This window comes from Cupressus sempervirens, chromosome 4, assembly GCF_028749045.1.
Source record: "Cupressus sempervirens isolate cs-2001-9-10 chromosome 4, ASM2874904v1, whole genome shotgun sequence".
NCBI classification, from domain to species: Eukaryota; Viridiplantae; Streptophyta; class Pinopsida; order Cupressales; family Cupressaceae; genus Cupressus; species Cupressus sempervirens.
Window position 1 is genome coordinate 906,450,203 of NC_143121.1, and position 19,475 is coordinate 906,469,677.

Here is a 19,475-nt window from a genome sequence, read left to right on the forward strand (position 1 = left end):
CTTAGTTACTCCACAATAAGTAAAGCTTATAAGTGTTTGAATACTAACACTAACAAAATTGTGAAAAGTGCAAATGTGAACTTTGATGAATATACAAAAACACATGAAGCTGAACCTATGAAAGAACTAGAAGTATACAAATAATTTGTATATTTTTATGAAGGTATGCCTACTAAAGAAGATGCTACAAATCAAGAACAAGTCCCAGTGACTACTGAATCACATCCTATGAATGTTGAGTTACATTCAGATGCTGAGTTACATAATGAAGTGAATGCACACTCTAACTTTGAAGTTAGTATACATGAGAGAAATGCCGAGATACCTAACAGAGATGCACATGGTAATTTTTAAGCTGAGAGACTGAATGGAGAAATAAGAGCTGAGCCAAGATTGTCTAAATATATCAAGAGACATCATCATGCAGATCAAATCATTGGAGAAAAAGATGCTAGGCCAATGACAAGAGATAGATTAAGAAGTGATACATGTTTGCTAAGCATGAAGGAGCCCAAAACAATAAAAGATGTATTAGAAAATGATGATTAGTACAAGGCCATGGAAGAAGATATTGAACAAATTTAGAAGAACAAAACATGGAGTCTAGTTCCTAGACCATAAGACAAAAATGTGATTGGTACCAAATGGGTATTTAGAAACAAGCTAGATGAGAATGGTGAAGTGACAAGAAACAAAGCAAGATTAGTTTGCAAGGGATATGCACAAGAATAAGGAATTGACTATTGAGAAACATTTGCCCTTGTTGAAAGAATGGAAGGAATAAGAACTCTACTTGCTTACTCTGCATACAAAGGTTTTAAGGTTTATCAAATGGATGTTAAGTCTACATTTCTGAATGGCATATTGGAGAAAGAAGTTTATATAGAAGGATTTTTTGATGTTAACAATAAGAACACATGGTATGTAGACTTCACAAAGCTTTATATGGTTTAAAGCAAGCACCAAGAGCATGGTACGAGAGACTTCATAGCTATCTTGTGAAGATTGGATTTGAGAGGACTGGTGATAATAGTAATCTATACATGAAGATAGATAAAGGAAAAGGTATTTTGATATCTAAAATATTTTTTGATGATATCATATTTGGAGGTCAAGATGTTTTATGCAAGGATTTTGCAAATCAGATGAAGCAAGAATTTGAAATGTCTATGTTTGAAGAGATCAAATTTTTTGTGGATTTGCAAGTATATCAGATGAAATATGGTATATACGACACTTAGCCAAAGTATGCTAGAGAGATATTGAAGACTTTTGGATTAGAGGATTCCAAACTAGTAAGTACACCTATGGTGACAGCACACAAGTTGTCAAAGAATGATGATTCAACTGAAGTAAATCAAACATATACAGGTCTATGATTGGAAAATTGTAATATGTTGTACATAACATACCTAACATTACATTATCTATAGGGATAATTACAAGATTCTCTACTAATTCCAGGGAGAATCATTTAATGGTTGTGAAGAGAATAATGAGATATCTGAAAGGAACACAAGGAGTTTGGTCTATACTACAAGAAAAATGAAAAATTTGAATTGAGAGCCTACATTAATGTTGATTGGGCTAGAAACATTGACGACATAAAGAGCACCAGTGGAGGAGCATTTTTCTTAGGCAAGAGACTAATTACATGGACTAGTAAGAAACAAAATTGCACCTCACAATCTACTACTGGAGCTGAATATGTTGCTACTACTGTAAATTGTACAAACATTATATGGATCAAATAGCTACTCAAAGGAATGAAGGAGGAGATCACAGAATCTATAATACTTTATTGTGATAATACAAGTGCTATAAACATATCAAAGAACCCAATTATGCATGCCAAAACTAAGCACATTGCAATCAAGTATCATTATGTAAGAGAATTAGTTGAAGATAAAGAGGTGAAGAGGGAATATGTTAACACAAAGGAGTAAATTGCTGATATCTTCACAAAAGCATTACCTAAGGATGCTCATGAGTATCTAAGAGGTAAACTAGGGGTGATACCCCTATCTAAGGCTATCTAAGTAACAAAGGGGATGCCCTACATCAAATCATTTAATTGACATATGTTACACATTGATGCAGAGGATCTTACTTTAGCATATGCCTAAAGTAAAAAAAGAGCTGAAATTTCCACAACAATCATTAGTAAGGTGACAGAGGGAGCCATTGGAGAAATTGGAGACATTGCACAAATCTATATCTACATGATAAGATGTAAAGATGATATATGTCTTTGGCATTGTTGTCAAAGAGGGAGATAGCACATAAGTTGATCAAATGCAAGAGGGACAAGAGAGATATATTTAGAAGTTGCTGATAGACAAAGAGGTTAATGTTATGTTGATCAGAAAGGGAGATAGAAAGAATAGTACAAGAAAGAGGGAGAAATCCTGATTTACCTAGTAAGAGGGAGATGCAAGTGAAGAAACTTAGAGGGAATTATAAGTAAGAGTTTTTGTAACCTAATCAGAAGATGGTATTGTCTTAGAGGGAGTAATGCTGATACAAAATTTATTTTTGGTATTGTCTTACTATTTTAACCCAGACAGATTGATTGAACAAGATGTTCATCATTTGATTTTTTTTTGGGTTCATCAATTTGGTTTGCCATCAATGCCAAAGAGGGAGATTGTTGAAATTTGATTGAAAATATCATATGAGAAAGATTGTCATGAGGGAGATTGTTATATGTTTCAATCATTGTTTTTTCACTGATGTCAAACTTGCTAAACCTGTTGTTTGCTGGTAAGACAATTGCTTATAGATTCAAGTACTATCACTTAGTTGATTGATGAAGAGGATTTGATCAATAGATGTAACAACAACACCTAGAGGAAAGGTTGAGTTATGTTAATGTAATGAAGTACAAGGATCAGTTAAGACAGTGGTAACATGATGTATTGATTATCTACTTAAGGTTACAAATGTTGGCTACACTTAGAAAGAATAGAAGAACATGTGATACAAAATTTGTCTGCTAAGCTTGATCGAGTTGATAAAAGGTGCTGAGCAAAGTTAGTGCAAGCTAAACAAAAAATTAGTTAGTGCTGAATAAATGAAAATTATAATATGGATGCTGAGAAAATTAGTTAGTGCCGAGTAAAGTTTAGTAGGTTTCGAGCACCAGTAAACTTTAATTGATACCGAGTGATTTTGTAGTGGATGCCGAGTAACTCAGTGTGTCGAGCATCATAAATGAGATAGTGTTGAGTTGCTGCATTATTTAAAAGATTGTGAATTTGATGAATCTAAGTCAACAAGTTTATTTTCTTGGATGTTGTGAACCAAGTGGAAGATAAGGATGATGAGCTGGTGGCACAGAATTCTAGGTAAGCCATTTTGAGGTGAATTCAAGTGGATTCTAGAGGAAGTTTCTAGAATAGACAAGATATGGGGTAGATACATTGTATCCGACCTAATCCTTCTTAACCCTAATTTGGATGATGGAGAATGAGTCACAAAATATCTTAATTTCCTTTATAAGGAATGTTTGGTCATGAAGCAAAGGTTGTCATGGGAAAGAACCTAAGGGAGAGGAAGAGATAACGGGTTTTGCTTCATCAAGTGACTTAGAAGAAGAGTCTGCAATGGAATAATAAGCAAGAAGTCTTAAGGAGATGAATGCTTGAAGGGTGAACAAGCTATCAAAGCTGCAATGAGTTTAAGCCAAGAAGAATGGAAGACTGACATTGAGATCTAAAATCTGCAAGTATAGTTGTAAGTTTGTATCAGATCAAGCCTTACTGTTACTCTCTAGCAATTGCAATCAGTTTAGGTAAATCCTTTGGATTAAGGTTGACTTAATAGTCATTTGTAAATCCTTTAACAGGGTAGCATTCCAAGTGAATGGCCTAAAGTCCTCTAATAAGGGTCACTTCTAATAGGGTGATTGAAATCCTTTAATAGGGTCACACTTAACAGTGTGTATTGTAACCTTTAACAAGGTTGGCCTCTCACAAGGCATCACTTTAGAAGAGTGAACAATTGGTAGCATGTTATTGGTGGTTTTTTCCAAATTGGATTTCCACGTAAATCATTGTGTTATGTGTGTTTTTGAATCTGTTATGTTTCATGCTTTACATTTCTCCAAATTGGTTTGACAGTAAGCTGCAAGTTTTAAGTTATTGCATAATCTTATGGATGCATGCATAATGGTAAATGTTTTATGGGTTAACTAAGTTGTGAAAAGTTTTATTTGTACATCTGGACCTTAGATAACTGATTCAACCTCCCCCCCCCACCTCTAAGTTATTCTAAAGAATTCCAACAATCATCACCCAAATGAAACAACAGACTTAAACACACCTAAAGACACCCAAAAACCTAGCTTCAAATATAGCCAACATGATGGTCCATTTACAATATTATGCCCAAAAGCCCACCCATACAAAAGAGATGCTTATTTTGAATGTTGGGCTTTGCATAAAACATTTCATCATCTGTATTAAATACTTGAGAGAGTTGTAGGTAGCCATGGCATTCATAAACTATGTGAATGTATATTTCATGGAAAATCGCTAATTTTTTTTACCCCACTACAATTTCATTCTACAAGAGGGTTAGAACAAGGTTGACATTGGCATCTGACACCCATACTTCTCTTTTTTCATTATATGAATCATGTAGATTCTTTTGAATTTATAGTGTCATGATTTAAAGATGAGTTAAGTTGCAAAGGTTTGAAGGTGCCTCAAAAAGATTAAAAGTGGCATTTATTTTGAGCATTTAAGTGATATACTTGTTACCCTATTTTCTTCTTTATTGTTTACATGGCTTGATATTTTTGAATTCCTCAATTTCATATTATCTTTGTTACACAACCCTTGAGGATTTGTGTCTTGTGTTTGTTACTTCCTCAAAAAGCATCTGATTACTATTACTATAAGAGTCTCTTTTTGATATTCAACACCTGCTTTAAGAAATGTTGCCATTTAAAGAACTGAGATTACCATTTCTTAGATGTGACCTTGCTTTTAGTATTTTCTGGTCCACTATTTAGAAATCATGCTACATGAAGCTTCACCCCTTGAAAATGATTTTACTTATATATATATATATATATATATATATATGTCATCTCCTACTTCAACATATAGTCTAACATTTCATCATCTGTGTTGTTGTTTTTTATGTTTATTTGTTCAAAATATTCTCGAGGGTTTTTTTTAACTTTTCTTTAGTTTAGTTTTTTTTAATATCATGAAGATATAATTCTTCTATTAAATATGTCTACTATGATTGTATGACATTATGAATCCATGTAAATGGTTGATTACTAGTGTATTTGGCATGCAACTGTCTCTATGTTGAAGGTTTTATTGGGAGGATTATTGTTGTGTGTGTTTGGCGAAAGGCCTATAGATTCAGTTTTAGAACGTTCTATGAAATATCTTTTTTTGAAAGCTCTTTTTGATTGCGAATGCGAATTTTGGTTTCACACAAATGCTTTGCAATATATTGTCAATCTTTTGATTGCAATTTCATTTTTTGTATCAAAGAAACCTTGTAGCTTTGTGTGCAGAAGTGTTATGGATATTCATTTGTGTACTCCAAGGTTAGTGCATCAACCCTAAGATGCCAACTATTATTAGTTTCAATTTTAGAAAAATAATCCACAAATACAAGTCAAGTATGAGAAGATGTATAGGAAAGAGCTTACAACACAATGGTAAATTGTGATCCCCTTATCTCATCTATTGAATGTTAGCTAGAATTCGTTCTATCTTCATTGTCTAGTTTATTCTACACAAGTTAAACAATTTAACCTCATCTATTTCAGCTTTAGAGTAGATGTAATTATTTTGTCATTTTCATTTTCATATTATTGGCGTTTGCATTTAATTTCATAGTATGCACAAGCTTGGTAAGTATCCTAGGGAATCTCCACATCAAGAAAGGAAAACTATTTTGTTGGGAAGTGAAAAATATGGTAAGTCTGAAAATCCAAAGTTGAAGTAGCAGATTGCATTTTCATTTTGGTATTATGCTTTTTGCGAAGAATACAAAACTAATATTTGTCATGATAAAACTTCATATACCTTTAAGTACATGTATTCTATTTTGAACAAATTACTATCACATTCTAAAGGTTAGTTGTTTGAATATTTGTATGGTATATATCTCTCTTTCAAAAGTATTTGTCTTTGAGTCAAATATTGTATTGAATTATTTGTTCATATCTAAAAAGACTATAATATAGGAAAATAAATTTAGATCATTTTAAATCAGTAAAGAATGTAACTTTAAGCTTCAGTTCGATAAATTTTGAGACTAAAATGAAGTTACATATATGCAATACATAATGTTATGAATATACATGTCTTATGAAGGGACATGTCTCCTCTTAATTATCAATATAAATAAGAGATTGTTGCAAATTGGAAAACACATACCAATATGATAGTGCTTAGTACATTTGGAATGATCCATGAAAAACCAGCATGGTGTTAGAGCAAGGTTGGTTGCAAATGTAAGAAAAGGAATAAAGATTAGAAGAGAGATAACATAATATATGGTAGATGGTGTTGCATATATTACAGAACATAATATACTCAAGAAGGGATTTGTATTGGGTCAGTGAAATATATTTTCTGAGACACTAAATTATATGTTTGGTGTTAGGAAGTGTTCATATTGGCAAAGTTGGTAGCCGATGACATCAATGTATCCAAATATTAAGGATGTGATTCATGTTGTATTTCTCAAAATTTGAAAGCATGCGGATATGAGAGAAAATTATATGTGAACGTTGGGTTAGGTAGAGGTGGAAAATGGTTCTAGTTGAAGCCAGCGATTGTCTTTACATCTAGTTGCATTATGTGGTGAAAATAAAAATAAAAATATTAACTCACACTTTGTCTTCTCACATCCCAAATACAATTTCAATTGCAGGAAGGAGCATTAGGTAGAGAAATTCCATTAAAATTACAATTTGTGTAGAAGCTCCCAATTAGACCATGAAAAATAGAAGTGGAAGCATCATCAAAATCCCTTCAAAGTCAAAAGATATCAACCAAATTTATCAGTATCATAATAAGGAATATGATTGGGGTTTTATGTCGGATATCAAGTTTGAATCCATACCCATGGGGCTGTCAAAAGAAATTGTGAGGATAATTTTCACTAAAAGAATGAACCTCCATAGTTGTTGCAATTTGGGATAATGCTTTCAGACAATGGCTTAAAATGAGTGAGCCTAAATGGTCTAATAATACTTATTCCCTTATTAACTTCCAAGACTATATATTGCTACTACTTCATGTCAAGTAGAAAACCAAGCTTGGATTAGTGTTTCCATTTTGCACAATGCATGAGAAAACTCTTGAGGTTACAAGAGTCATTTTCTACTCCATCTCTGATAGAGTGTATAAGTACCTTGATCTCGTCAAGAAGAATTTGGGTAGAGTTGTGCCCTGCTATTGATAACTTCTATGCATCTCTAAATTATGTACTATTTAGTGATTGGTCCTTTGTTATACCCTAGTGTGATTTGAAATAAAAGATGATAGACTTGGGAGAACAATACCCAATCATCAAACCCCATAGATACTAAGGTAAGTAAATTTAAAACTTCCTTACATTATTGAAGTAAATGAAGGGTAAGCTCTTGTGATATGTCAGGTCACCAAAAGGGGTACCATGTACCAATACTACACATATGAGAGGGACCCATCAATCAAATAAGAGGAGGTAGACTTAGTGTTATTCATTTCATTTTGTTGACATTATATATATATATATATATATATATATATATATATATATATATATATATATATATATATGGTAAATTAATATTATAAGAAAATAATCAATGTGATTATAACAATAAATATAATAGAATTAATTCATTATGAATTAAGTATAGAATCAAAATTCTAGTGTTCTTTATAATATTAATATAAGTATTGAGAAATTATTAAAGGTGATTTTACTACTATAAGAGCTATTTTCCTTTATCTTTTCTGAGAATGTCATCGAAGAAAAAAGCAAGATTGATTTCAAACTTAGAGGTAGTTTGACACTTCCTCAAAGGTAAAGGAGTTTAGAATATTTATTTTTAGAGGGAGTCTAACACATTCATCTGAAGGAGCAAATAGAGAATATGCTTCAATTGATCTTTGAAGATCTTGATCATGACATAATCAAAGGGAGTTTTGACTTCATGCTGCATGTGACTTCATGATTTAATGGGCCTACCTTATAACACCCTATTAGGGAACCCAAAATAAATTAACCTAAAGTTTCACTAAGTTTGCCAAACATTTTATTTTAAAGATTATAACAACAAGAGATAATAGAAGCAATAACTTACATACATACAAACAATCCATAAATAGATTACATCTCTTAAGGGTTCCATGATGTCGAATCACATTCATAAGTTTTATTAATACTAAATATGATACATAACAAAATCTACATCATAGAATAACCATAAGTACAAATTTAATGAAATAATATACAATAACATAAGATACCACATGGCATAGCTAGAATGCATAATCATCCGTCGTACAAGTCACAGGGTATGAAAAGCTCAAAGAATATACATCATGAATAATTACAACATCTCATAAGATCTCCAGATAATCAAGTACAGTAAATCAAAATATAACCATCAAACATAAACATAAGATTAGAAAGAAAGGAACAACTACACAAGTACATCTAGTAACAACATCCAATTATTGGATCTCAATGGTATAAGAAACACTACCACCCGACCTCGTGGAACCCAACTGGCCCACTCCCACCGTGCTGAGGAGATAATCTCAAGTCTCATATGAATATCAATCGAAAGTCATTTATACCAACATCTAGGTCAAAGAAAACTTGATAGAAATCTATTATAGAGGTACCAAGACACAAGTAACATCTAAACCTAGAGGCAACAAAGACATGTAGGAAATCTACTATGTAAGTGGGCAAGTGTCATCGCATTAGTCAACTCTAAGGTTACCCAGGTAGCCTCTATGGACTCTAGCCCCCTAGCGACTCTATATGGCATCAATATCCTTTCATATAGACAAGGCATACTAACAAGGCAAGGCTGCAACCAAGCATCCTCTTTACTCCCATCCTAGCTTGTACTAGCACTCGAGGCATGGGCGAGGTAAATCACTAACTCTTATTAATACATTTTAAAACTCATTTAATGAAATGTTATCACTATTAGAAAAACCTACAATGGGTTACCTAGGCAACCTCTTTAGGGCTCTGACCTTCATTGCAAGCAACTTCCCAACATACATAAAGACAACCTACCCTAAGCTCAAAATAGCAGAAAAGCTCATAAGGTCACAATGACCAAATCAACTCTATACAAGCAATTGAAAATCATACTACAACCATCGATCCATAACTCAAAGATCAAAACATATAACCATGACATCTCATATAACAACACAAAACAATAACTCCCAAGCCTCTGGTAAAGATCCAAAACTAGTCAACATAATAAGTCAAACACAACCCCAATAAAATAAACCATTCATCACACTAAAAGTTGTTTCATAAATCATTTGGTTCAAAAACATACTTGGTTCAATTTACAAATACGGTTCGAGTTTTCATTTTTTCCAGTGTCATATTTGCTAATATTTTCAAGTTCATGAGTATCTCCAAAGACTCAAGCATCTATTTAAAAATCATCTAAATATAAAAACCCATTTTTTTTATTAAAATGAACTACCATTTAATAAAATCCAAACTTCATTAAAAATTCTCCAAACTTTAAAACAATTGAGTTATATTTACATATTACTAATAACCTTATAACCAAATCCATTAATAAATAAATATTATTAAATTAAATAATTAATATTAAATAATAATAATAATAACTATTAAATTATTAATAACAATAATATTAATTTATTAAGAAAAATATTATTAATTTATTAATAACAATAATTATTAATCTAATAATATAATATAAATTATTAATATTTAATAATAATATTTAATATTAATTAAACTTATTAATAAAATTATATTAAAAAAATATTAATTAAAAAGTTTTAAAAAAATTTAAGGCTCGTAGGTTGTAGCCTATCGCAACCTTGGCTGCTTAGGCAACCTTAGCTACCATAGCAGCTACAGTTGCTATTAGCAGCCTTGGCTGCCTTTGCAGCCAAGCTGCGAGTAGCTTTGGGATGGGGGAGGTAATGGCCCTTGATCCCTTTTTCAAAAATATACTTTTCATGTATAAAATGAAGGAAAATCAAGATCCAAGCCCCCCCTCAAACACATCGCAAACCTGATTTTTGGGTAAAAAAAAAAATTATCATTTTAATATAAAATTATCACAATAGTTTTTTATTTATTTTTGGTCGATAGTCGCTTTTGACTGGAGCTTTGAACTAGTGGGGTCACAATGGGGGACCCATCCTTGTGATTTTTGAATATTCCAGATCGTCACTATTTGAGCTGACAATTGATGTGGTATTTTGGTCAGCCATTGATCAGCCAACACCCTTGGATGGACCTACCATTTTACATCTATTTGGTTCTAAAAACCACCCTTATCTCTCTACTTCACCTTATTTCTCCATTAACTCCAAATCACATCTCCTTATTGCTCCACTACACCTTATCTCTCCAGCCCTTATCACTTTGTTGCACCTTATTGCTCCTGCCCTTATCACTCTGTTGCACCTTATCTCTCCATGAAAATACACCTCCTTGTCTCTTCAAATCACCTTATCACTCCAAGTGCTACACACTCCTTATCACTCCATGGCAGTCTCCTTATGTCTCCCAACTTGTGTCATTCACATCCACCAGTGAGTTAGCAGCCGCGCTAGCTCCAAACTTGACCCCCGTGCAAAGTATCTAGCATGTTCTCCACTTAGACACCAATCATCGGCAACACCTGTCACCAACCACCACTCCCGCCTACTACATCATCATCTTCTATCGCTAAGCAAAGTCAACATCATATCCTCCCCATTGTGTGTGCGAGAACATCCTGAGATTCGAACCGTGAACACCCTAATCAACACGGGTTCACAACTACCATTGTGCTATGAGCTCATGCTCATCACAATATTTTATTTACTATGGTAATTTTATATAATATTATTTTTGAAACAAAACCTAGTATAGATTTGATAGGGAAATAATTATGAACTATCAATTTTTTTAAAATTAAAATCTAGTTTTCTTTTCCAAAGTCCATCTTGATTCATAATTTTCTAAATCAATTCCAATTATCCAAAAGAGTTTTCTCAAACAAGCAATTCGAATTGATTTCATTCACAGACCTTTTCAATGACAAAGAACAATAATTTTAACAACAAGGGTTTCAACCATAATTATTTCTAAAAACATATCCATAACAACCATGGAGAAGACAGAGGAAATTTGAAGGAAATTACTGTCAAGAATATCAACAAGATCCTACCTTGATTTTGATGCTAATTGAACAAATGTTCAAAATTTGCAAGAATTCTTGTCTTCTCAAAAACCTTCTTTCTCAAAATTTGCTCCTCCAAACCTGTGTGTGGAGAAATGAGCTCTAATTTCTTAATAAAGAGCTTTCTCCTTTAGGATTTCAATTTTACAAATACGCAAACCCCTTTTCTTTATTAATTTAATTTATTTTAATTTCATGTGCAACTTTTTGCATTTTTAATTAAAATAAACTTTATTAAATTTATTTTCTCTCTCTTTTATTAAATCACAAGATGTATTTAATAGTATATTTATTAATTTAACTTAATAATATTTAGAGTTTATTATTAAAATGAAACTCCTAAATAAATTATTATTAAACTAAATAAATATAATTACACCAAATTTGGAAAATTTAATTTATTTTTTAAAATTTAATTATTTAATTTAATTAATTTGTCAATTAATTAAATATAATTAAAATTTTCTTTTGTTCTTTATATAATTCTTCATTAAATCGAATCATTTAATAATCTTTTTATTTGATTTAACTGTAACTGAAAATCACAACAAACCCATAAAACTAAATAAGAAAATTCATTTTAACGACAAAGTACTAAATCAAACTCAAGGGTCAAAATCTTGAATTCCCATCACTTGACAAATTCAGAAGGGTAAATAACTCAGATACTTGTCCTACTTTCTAGGACAATTGGCTTAGGGTTGGGATTTGGACTCAAGAACTATCTCCCCTCTTTACCATTGAGATACTACAATAAGACATAGTCATTGTAGCAATTTAGGGAAGTCGATGTCCAGTACCCATAATCTACATAAAAATTGAGCATGTACATATATATATAAATCTAAACTAAACTAGCAACGGCAAGGAGTGGTGCATTGTGTAGATCTTGACTAGTAGGTGACTAAGACTCCCTCCCTCAACCACATGAGAAATGTCAAACATAGAGTAAAACATACATGTACACCATACACATGCAAGTATGTGGTAAGTATCCATAGAAACTACATATAAATCGTTCATCTATCTATCACTGTGAGATAATTGAAATCACTATATGAACATATGACCATCATCATCGAAAGAGTAATCATGAATACATGAAATAACTGAGTATCAAGTAGCTCATCAAATATATCAACTGAGTATGAAATATCATCCAATCAAATTAGGTAACCAAGTACCCCTAATCATAAAACATAACCATAAAGCTAGCCTAAAAGAATTTGGCAATATAACATGAAAAGTAAACAAGGGGTAGGCACTACATACCCCTTGTGTACATCATGAGGAAGTGATGACTTTCAAATGATCATCTCTTTAATTTGTAGAATATATTGAAAGGTGATGATCGCACAATAACTTAATTTTCTATTATGATGCATATCTTACAATTTCTATGCAGATCGTGATAGATTATACTTTGCATGGTGGATGCTTATATGAAAAGCATTATGAGAATGTGTATGCACATACTTTATAAACATTATAATGAGTACATGGTGAATGTATGCAAATTGATTTTCTAGGAGGCCGTTACACAGAGTACTTGGTGAATATCATGTGACTTGATGTTCTGGAAGGCCATTACTCATAATACTTGGTAAATATCTTGCATTTCAACATTCTAGAAGGCCATTACTCAAAGATTATTTTACAAATATCATTGATATTTTAGGAGACCAATACCCATGATATCAGATGTGATATCAAACATTTTTGAGCACTTGGTGAATATTGAATATCAATATTCTAGGAGACCAATACTCCTGATATCATATGTGATATCAAACCTTATTGAGTAAGTGGTGAATATCAATGTCAATATTCTCGAAGATGAACACTCATGATATCAAAATGGTTGATATCTTCATATCAAAGATACCCTTAAAATATGTCATTCCTAGTATTACCAATGGTGTAATATATGTCTTGTGTTTATCCTCCCTAGTTAAGAGGGAGTGTTGATGCTTGGTAGCTTGAGTTGGATAAATTTTGAAACTAAAATGAAAACTTAGGTAGTTAATCTAAACCAATTGTAGGGATTTTATTTTAAGTGCAAAAGACACTGAAACAAGCAAATGATTGTATTTCTAATAGTTAATGCCTTATGCTTTAAAATATTTGTGTTGTTGGAATTTAAGAACTATAATAAATTGAAAGACAAACATATTGTGAACATTCACTATTCTTTTCATAAGATTAAATTGAAAGTTTGGTCAGTTTCTAACTCTTTACTCATGCACTTATTTTGTTGAGGGTCTCCATTTTCCCTATTTTTGTATTGAAATTTTGTGTCTTACAACTTTCTATTAGAGTAATAAAGTTTTTTCTTATTAATTAAATCATATTGATTTAATTATTAAGTCTCTTATTATCTCTAGTTTACTTAAGCTAAACTTTAGGCATATAATAATTAATTCTTTTACTAATTATTATAATGCAACTTAGATTAAATTTCTATTAGGGTTTTGATCTCTTTTTATAAGGACAATCTCTCTTTGTAATTATATCACATTCATTCACTTTTGATTATAGCAACCTCTTTTTGTTCATCAAGAACGTCTCATCTATGCATTTAGGAATTCCAGCCTCCATAGCTTTTGTTTTTCTCTTTCTATGATAGGTGTTTGTATGCGGGTGATTCTTGGGAGTTGTGGGGTTGAGCTTTCATCAATTTCAACATGGTATCAGAGCTTCAAATCTTCATGCCCTTGTTTTGTTTATGAGAGGTTTGACTTGGCTTTTAGATCTGCATTTTTTCTTTCAAAGGGTTTCAATTTTTAGAAGTTTTTTGTATTGGATCTGGGGGGTCATTTATTTTTTAGTGCACGTTGAGAAAAAACAAATCTCACTGTTGAGCTGAGAGCACCCAAAAACTCCTATTTTCATATAAAATTTGTCCAATTAGGACACAGTTGGAATTTGAGGCAAAACAAATATTGCTCCTAGATTGGGTACATTTCTCGAGGCACTGATTTTGTGATTTTTAGCATAGAAATTGTGATATTTTAGCTCAAATATCTAGGTTTTTTGGCACATAAATCATGTTTTTTTCCTAAAAATTGAGATTTTTAATGTAGAAATTGAGCTTTTTGGCACTGAAATTCAGATGTTTTTGCATGCAAATCAAGAATTTTTGGTACAAAAATCTAGATTTTTGCATGCAAATTGAAACACTTGGGCACGAAAACCAATGCATTTTGGCACACTTCCTAAGATAATTTTTGGTACTAGAAAAAACACTTTCTGATGCATTTTGGCATGGGTCTTGAGGTGGTGATTTTTTATTTTGCCTTTTCGACTCTTTTTTGACCTACCTGTGGTTTTTTGATTGTCACTTGCTCCTCTGAACTCCATTTTTCACAAATGAGATATTGTTAGAAAGATGATTCTGAGCCCATTGTGATGGTACAATTTATTTTGAATTTTGATGTTTTTTGGTTGCCAATTTATGCAGTCAAAGTCATAGGTTCTATTTTGCATATCTTGAGACATTCTATTTTCCAGATTTTGCTGCAAGTACATCCCATTCAGTTTTTTTTTTTTTGCATTCTGGTGGATATATTGGTTGTTTTAGGTCCAGATTAATCATGTTGCTTCAAATGATTTTTCATGGGTTTTATTATCTCTTGTATCAACCTTATGTCTCTTTTGATCCTTGTTGACATCATTTTGTAGTAGTTTTGCAAACGCACTGAGATAAAGTGTCACTCTATTATATTTCAGGATCTTGCACATCTTTGTGTTTTTTCGTACTCGCACTACATTATAAAGTGCCTTGGGGGGTTTCATGTAGACCATATTTGACATCTTCCTTTTTCAAGTGAATGTTCCTTCCACGACATTAGCCTCATGATGTGTCAATGACATGCCATTATAGGTGTTTGTACTTCTTTTGCACTCTCGATGTTCCTGGTTCTTCTTTCTTCAGGAGATATTGCATTAAGTTTTAGTGTTCATGTCTTACCTCTCAGCATCATAGGGGGTTATGTTGGTTCTATTGCTTTCTTGGTTCGATGGAGTGAGTTATGTATTGAGTATTTGATCCTATGTACTAGGCGATTGCAGTGGTTGGATACTTATGCATTTCGGTGAGATGAATCATTTATCATATAGATATTATTTCATTCCTATTTTTGGAGGCCATGGAGACACCTTCCATCTTTGATTGATCAGCTCTTTAGACTTAGTCTTCTCTACCTGATCATGTTCTATATAGTAGAGGTTATTTCAATTAGTAGTTTGGCAGTGTTTGTAGCTTCATGCTTCACTAGTCTTCTTCATGATCATCCTTTGTTCTTATCTTCTAGGACATTCCCTAGTTTGGAGGCTTATTCATTCCTTCACTAGTTCTTTTCAACATTATTTCCATCTCTTTTTAGATTAGGGTTTTTCCCATGTGATTTTTTCTATTTCTCTCTTTTCAGAGATTTGGTTGTGCTTGGGTACCTCATCAAGATTTGTTGTTGGGACCTAAATTTACTTTCAGTGGTAGTTTCTAGGTTTTTTAGCTACTCCCTAAGTTTATCTCAAGAGAGGTGTTAGAGTAATATAGTTTTTTCTTATTAATTAAATCATATTGATTTAATTATTATGTCACTTATTATCTCTAGTTTACTTAAGCTAAATTTTGAGGATATAATAATTAGTTATTTTATTAATTATTATAATGCAACCTAGGTAAGATTCATGTTAGGGTTTTGATCTCCTTTTATAAGGACGATCTCTCTTTGTCATTATATCACATTCATTCACTTTTGATTATGGCAATATCTCTTTTTGCTCATCAAGAATGTCTCATTTATGGATCTAGGAATTCCAACCTCCATAGCTTTTGCTTCTCTCTTTCTATGATAGACGTTTGCATGCAGGTGATCCTTGGGAGTTGTGGGGTTGAGCTTTCATCAACTTCAACACTTTCTTAGAGGGGGGACACATATTTCATGGAGGAGCTATATCTCAAAATTTAGAGTATAGTAATTTTCTATTTTATAAGACAAATTAATTATTTAAATTAATTTTCATTTAATTTTAGATTGTAAATTGTATATTAATTAATTTATTTATTTTTGGAAGCTTGGGCTTCTTTTGTTAGATAACTATGAGAGGGGGTTGAATCAGTTACAATAGTTATCCTACGGGCCTTAAAAATACTCATGTACCAACTTCAACTTCATAAACTTTCAAATCAATAACTCAGTTATCACATTAGACATCATAATTCAAACTTATAATAATTTCATATCAAACTATTATCTTATTGTTTTTTAATATACCGAGTATCAGAGTAATCATCTAGCATGTACCGAGTTGCAACATTAAACAATTACATGAAACAAACTTTACAACACAATAAATAATCACACATTTAACACAAGTATTTAATGTGGAAATTCTATGAAGGGAAAAACCACCTAGGAATCAGAAACCCAAATATTTTCACTCTTCTGAAGTGAGCTATGCTAAGAATAAACCTTGTTAAAGGTTGCATGCACATTTTTAGTGCACGACCTTGTTAAAGGGTTTTCACCGAAGACCATCTAGACCTTATCATTCTTTGATATTTCTAAAGAGTGGTCTTCTCTAAAGGACTTACAAAAATTACTATTGAATGTTACCATATAAGATTTTAAGGACTTGTCATGTCTATTCGATTAAGAGATTTTATGTGCTACAATGGTAAGAAAGTAATGGTTAAATGATATGTTAGGTTTTAGCACTACCTTTTTTTGTTCATATCTCTGCTTTGCTCTTATCTTTTTCTGGTTGATTCACACACTTCACACTTCAACTTAGCACTTCATCTGCTTGATCTTCACAATACTATTTTTCTTGGTTCACCTTATGTCTTCTTCTTCCACCTCAATTTGCATCAACAACAATCACCTATGATCAATGACATTAGCAATAAATAACATCTTGTTCATCCCTTTAAATAGATTAGTTTTTCCATTCCAGAATCTTCTAAATTTTGTTAGTTAATTACAATTGTAGATCTCCATCATATTTGAATTCAATAAATCAATACACTCAAAAAATAGACTTCCATCTTGAACTTTGTGCTCCATTTCAAATTGTTAAATCTTTTCTAGTAGATCTTCTTTAAATTATTCCAGTTGTTGCTCTTTGTCCTTATCCTTTAGACTTCTCAAGCATTTTTTTTTCCCCAAAGGTTGGCTTTAGATTAATCTTTTACAAACTTTCTCTTCGTGTTCATGTTCGGTGATCATTACAACTTGCTCAGTCAATACACAACTTGGTTAACACTGAAATGACTCACTTAACACTAAACTCAACACTTCTTTCTCTGGCGCTCGGTGACTACTATAGTAGCTTAGTTAATATTGTATTCTTTTATTCAACATGCAATTCAATCAATGTAACTTGAACATACATCTTGCTTGAGATCATGTAAAGAAATTAAACCAACATTATGCTGTCAGAGTCTAATGCATTCAAGTGCCAATTGAATACCATACACCTATCAATACTTACATCATTGTAATTTTTTCAAATCCTCTTCATAAATGAAATGATATGGCACTCTACTAAATTAGCATTATGTCTAACCAACTAAGGCTTGACATCAATGAAAACATAGCAATTGATATGATTAATATTGTTAAAGTTTTAGTCATTTCGGATGTCTTTATCCTTTATATATGTGTGTGTTCATCATATATGAAATATAATGTATATATGTAAGTTTATATATATATATATATGTGAATATATTATTATGTAAATTATTATTTGATTATCGAATAGACATTCCCTTCATCTCAATAATCATGGCTTATTTTCAATATAAATGTAAATGATTGTAAATAATTATTGCATCTCAAATATACATACCACATATTATGGCAATGTGGAGAATAATGCTTAGTATGGTCCAAAGGCATGAAGGAATACATATGAACCACACGATGCAACAATATTGCATAGTTGAGAAGATGAAGTTGTAGGTACAACAAATTTAGAAGTGAGAATGATGAGTTTGTGTGTTCCTATTTATCTGTGTGCGAATTGGAAGCTCATCTCTCTGCGTGCGAATCATAGTTGCCAGAAACGTGACGGGGAAGCCCCGTTTCACGTTGCAACGTGCGAAACGGGTTTCCCGTCATGCAACGGCCGTTTCTGTGTGGAAAACTATTAATAATTTCTGTGCTGTGTGACAATAATGTTATAAAGAAAAAACTATTAATATATTTTATAGTGCGCATAGGGAATTTGAATTTAACAGGCTCTGAAGTAGTAGTTTTCGTTTTGTTAAATTAGTTTTAGTGGTTTTAGTTTTAGTATTATTTTAGTTTGTGTTTCAGTCTTGTTAACAAAGCAGTAGTTTTAATTTTGTTAATATTTAGAAACGTGGAGTGTTATTAATCAAGTTTGTTTTTAAAAGTTTTAAGATTTTATAAAATCTAGAGAATTACTTTAGTAACAGTCAACTATTAGTTTTTTTGTGCAATTGAATTCGTAATTTATTAATACAATTTAAAATAGAATTAAGAATCAATTTCTAAGAAATAAATTAGTTTGGTTAGTTATATATATGTGTGTGTGTGCATATATATATATATATATATATATATATATATATATATATATATATAACACGTTTCTTTTACACAACCTTTCAGAATTTTCGTTTCTCGTCACGTTTACGTTGCGGTTAGGTTTCTCGTTTCTCGTTTCTGGTAACATAGTTGCGAACATGAAGTATTCATATATAAAATGATTCATTGTTATCCCTGGGAAATAAAGTGGGCCACTTCCACCTTGAGTATATAAAAGGATTGTTAACGATAATACATCACTCGTGATCAAATTATTTAATTTGGAATATGGTAGGAAGCCCATCATAAAAGAGAGACTAGAATTGATGAGGATTATGTGGCTGCTTTCCTGAACATGTACACTTGATTCAAAAATATGTCTATGGGAAAGGTTATAGATTATCTCTGTCGAAGACTGCATTGCAAGGTTGCAATTGTCACTGGTGGATCAAAGGGCATGGGTGAGACCACTGCTC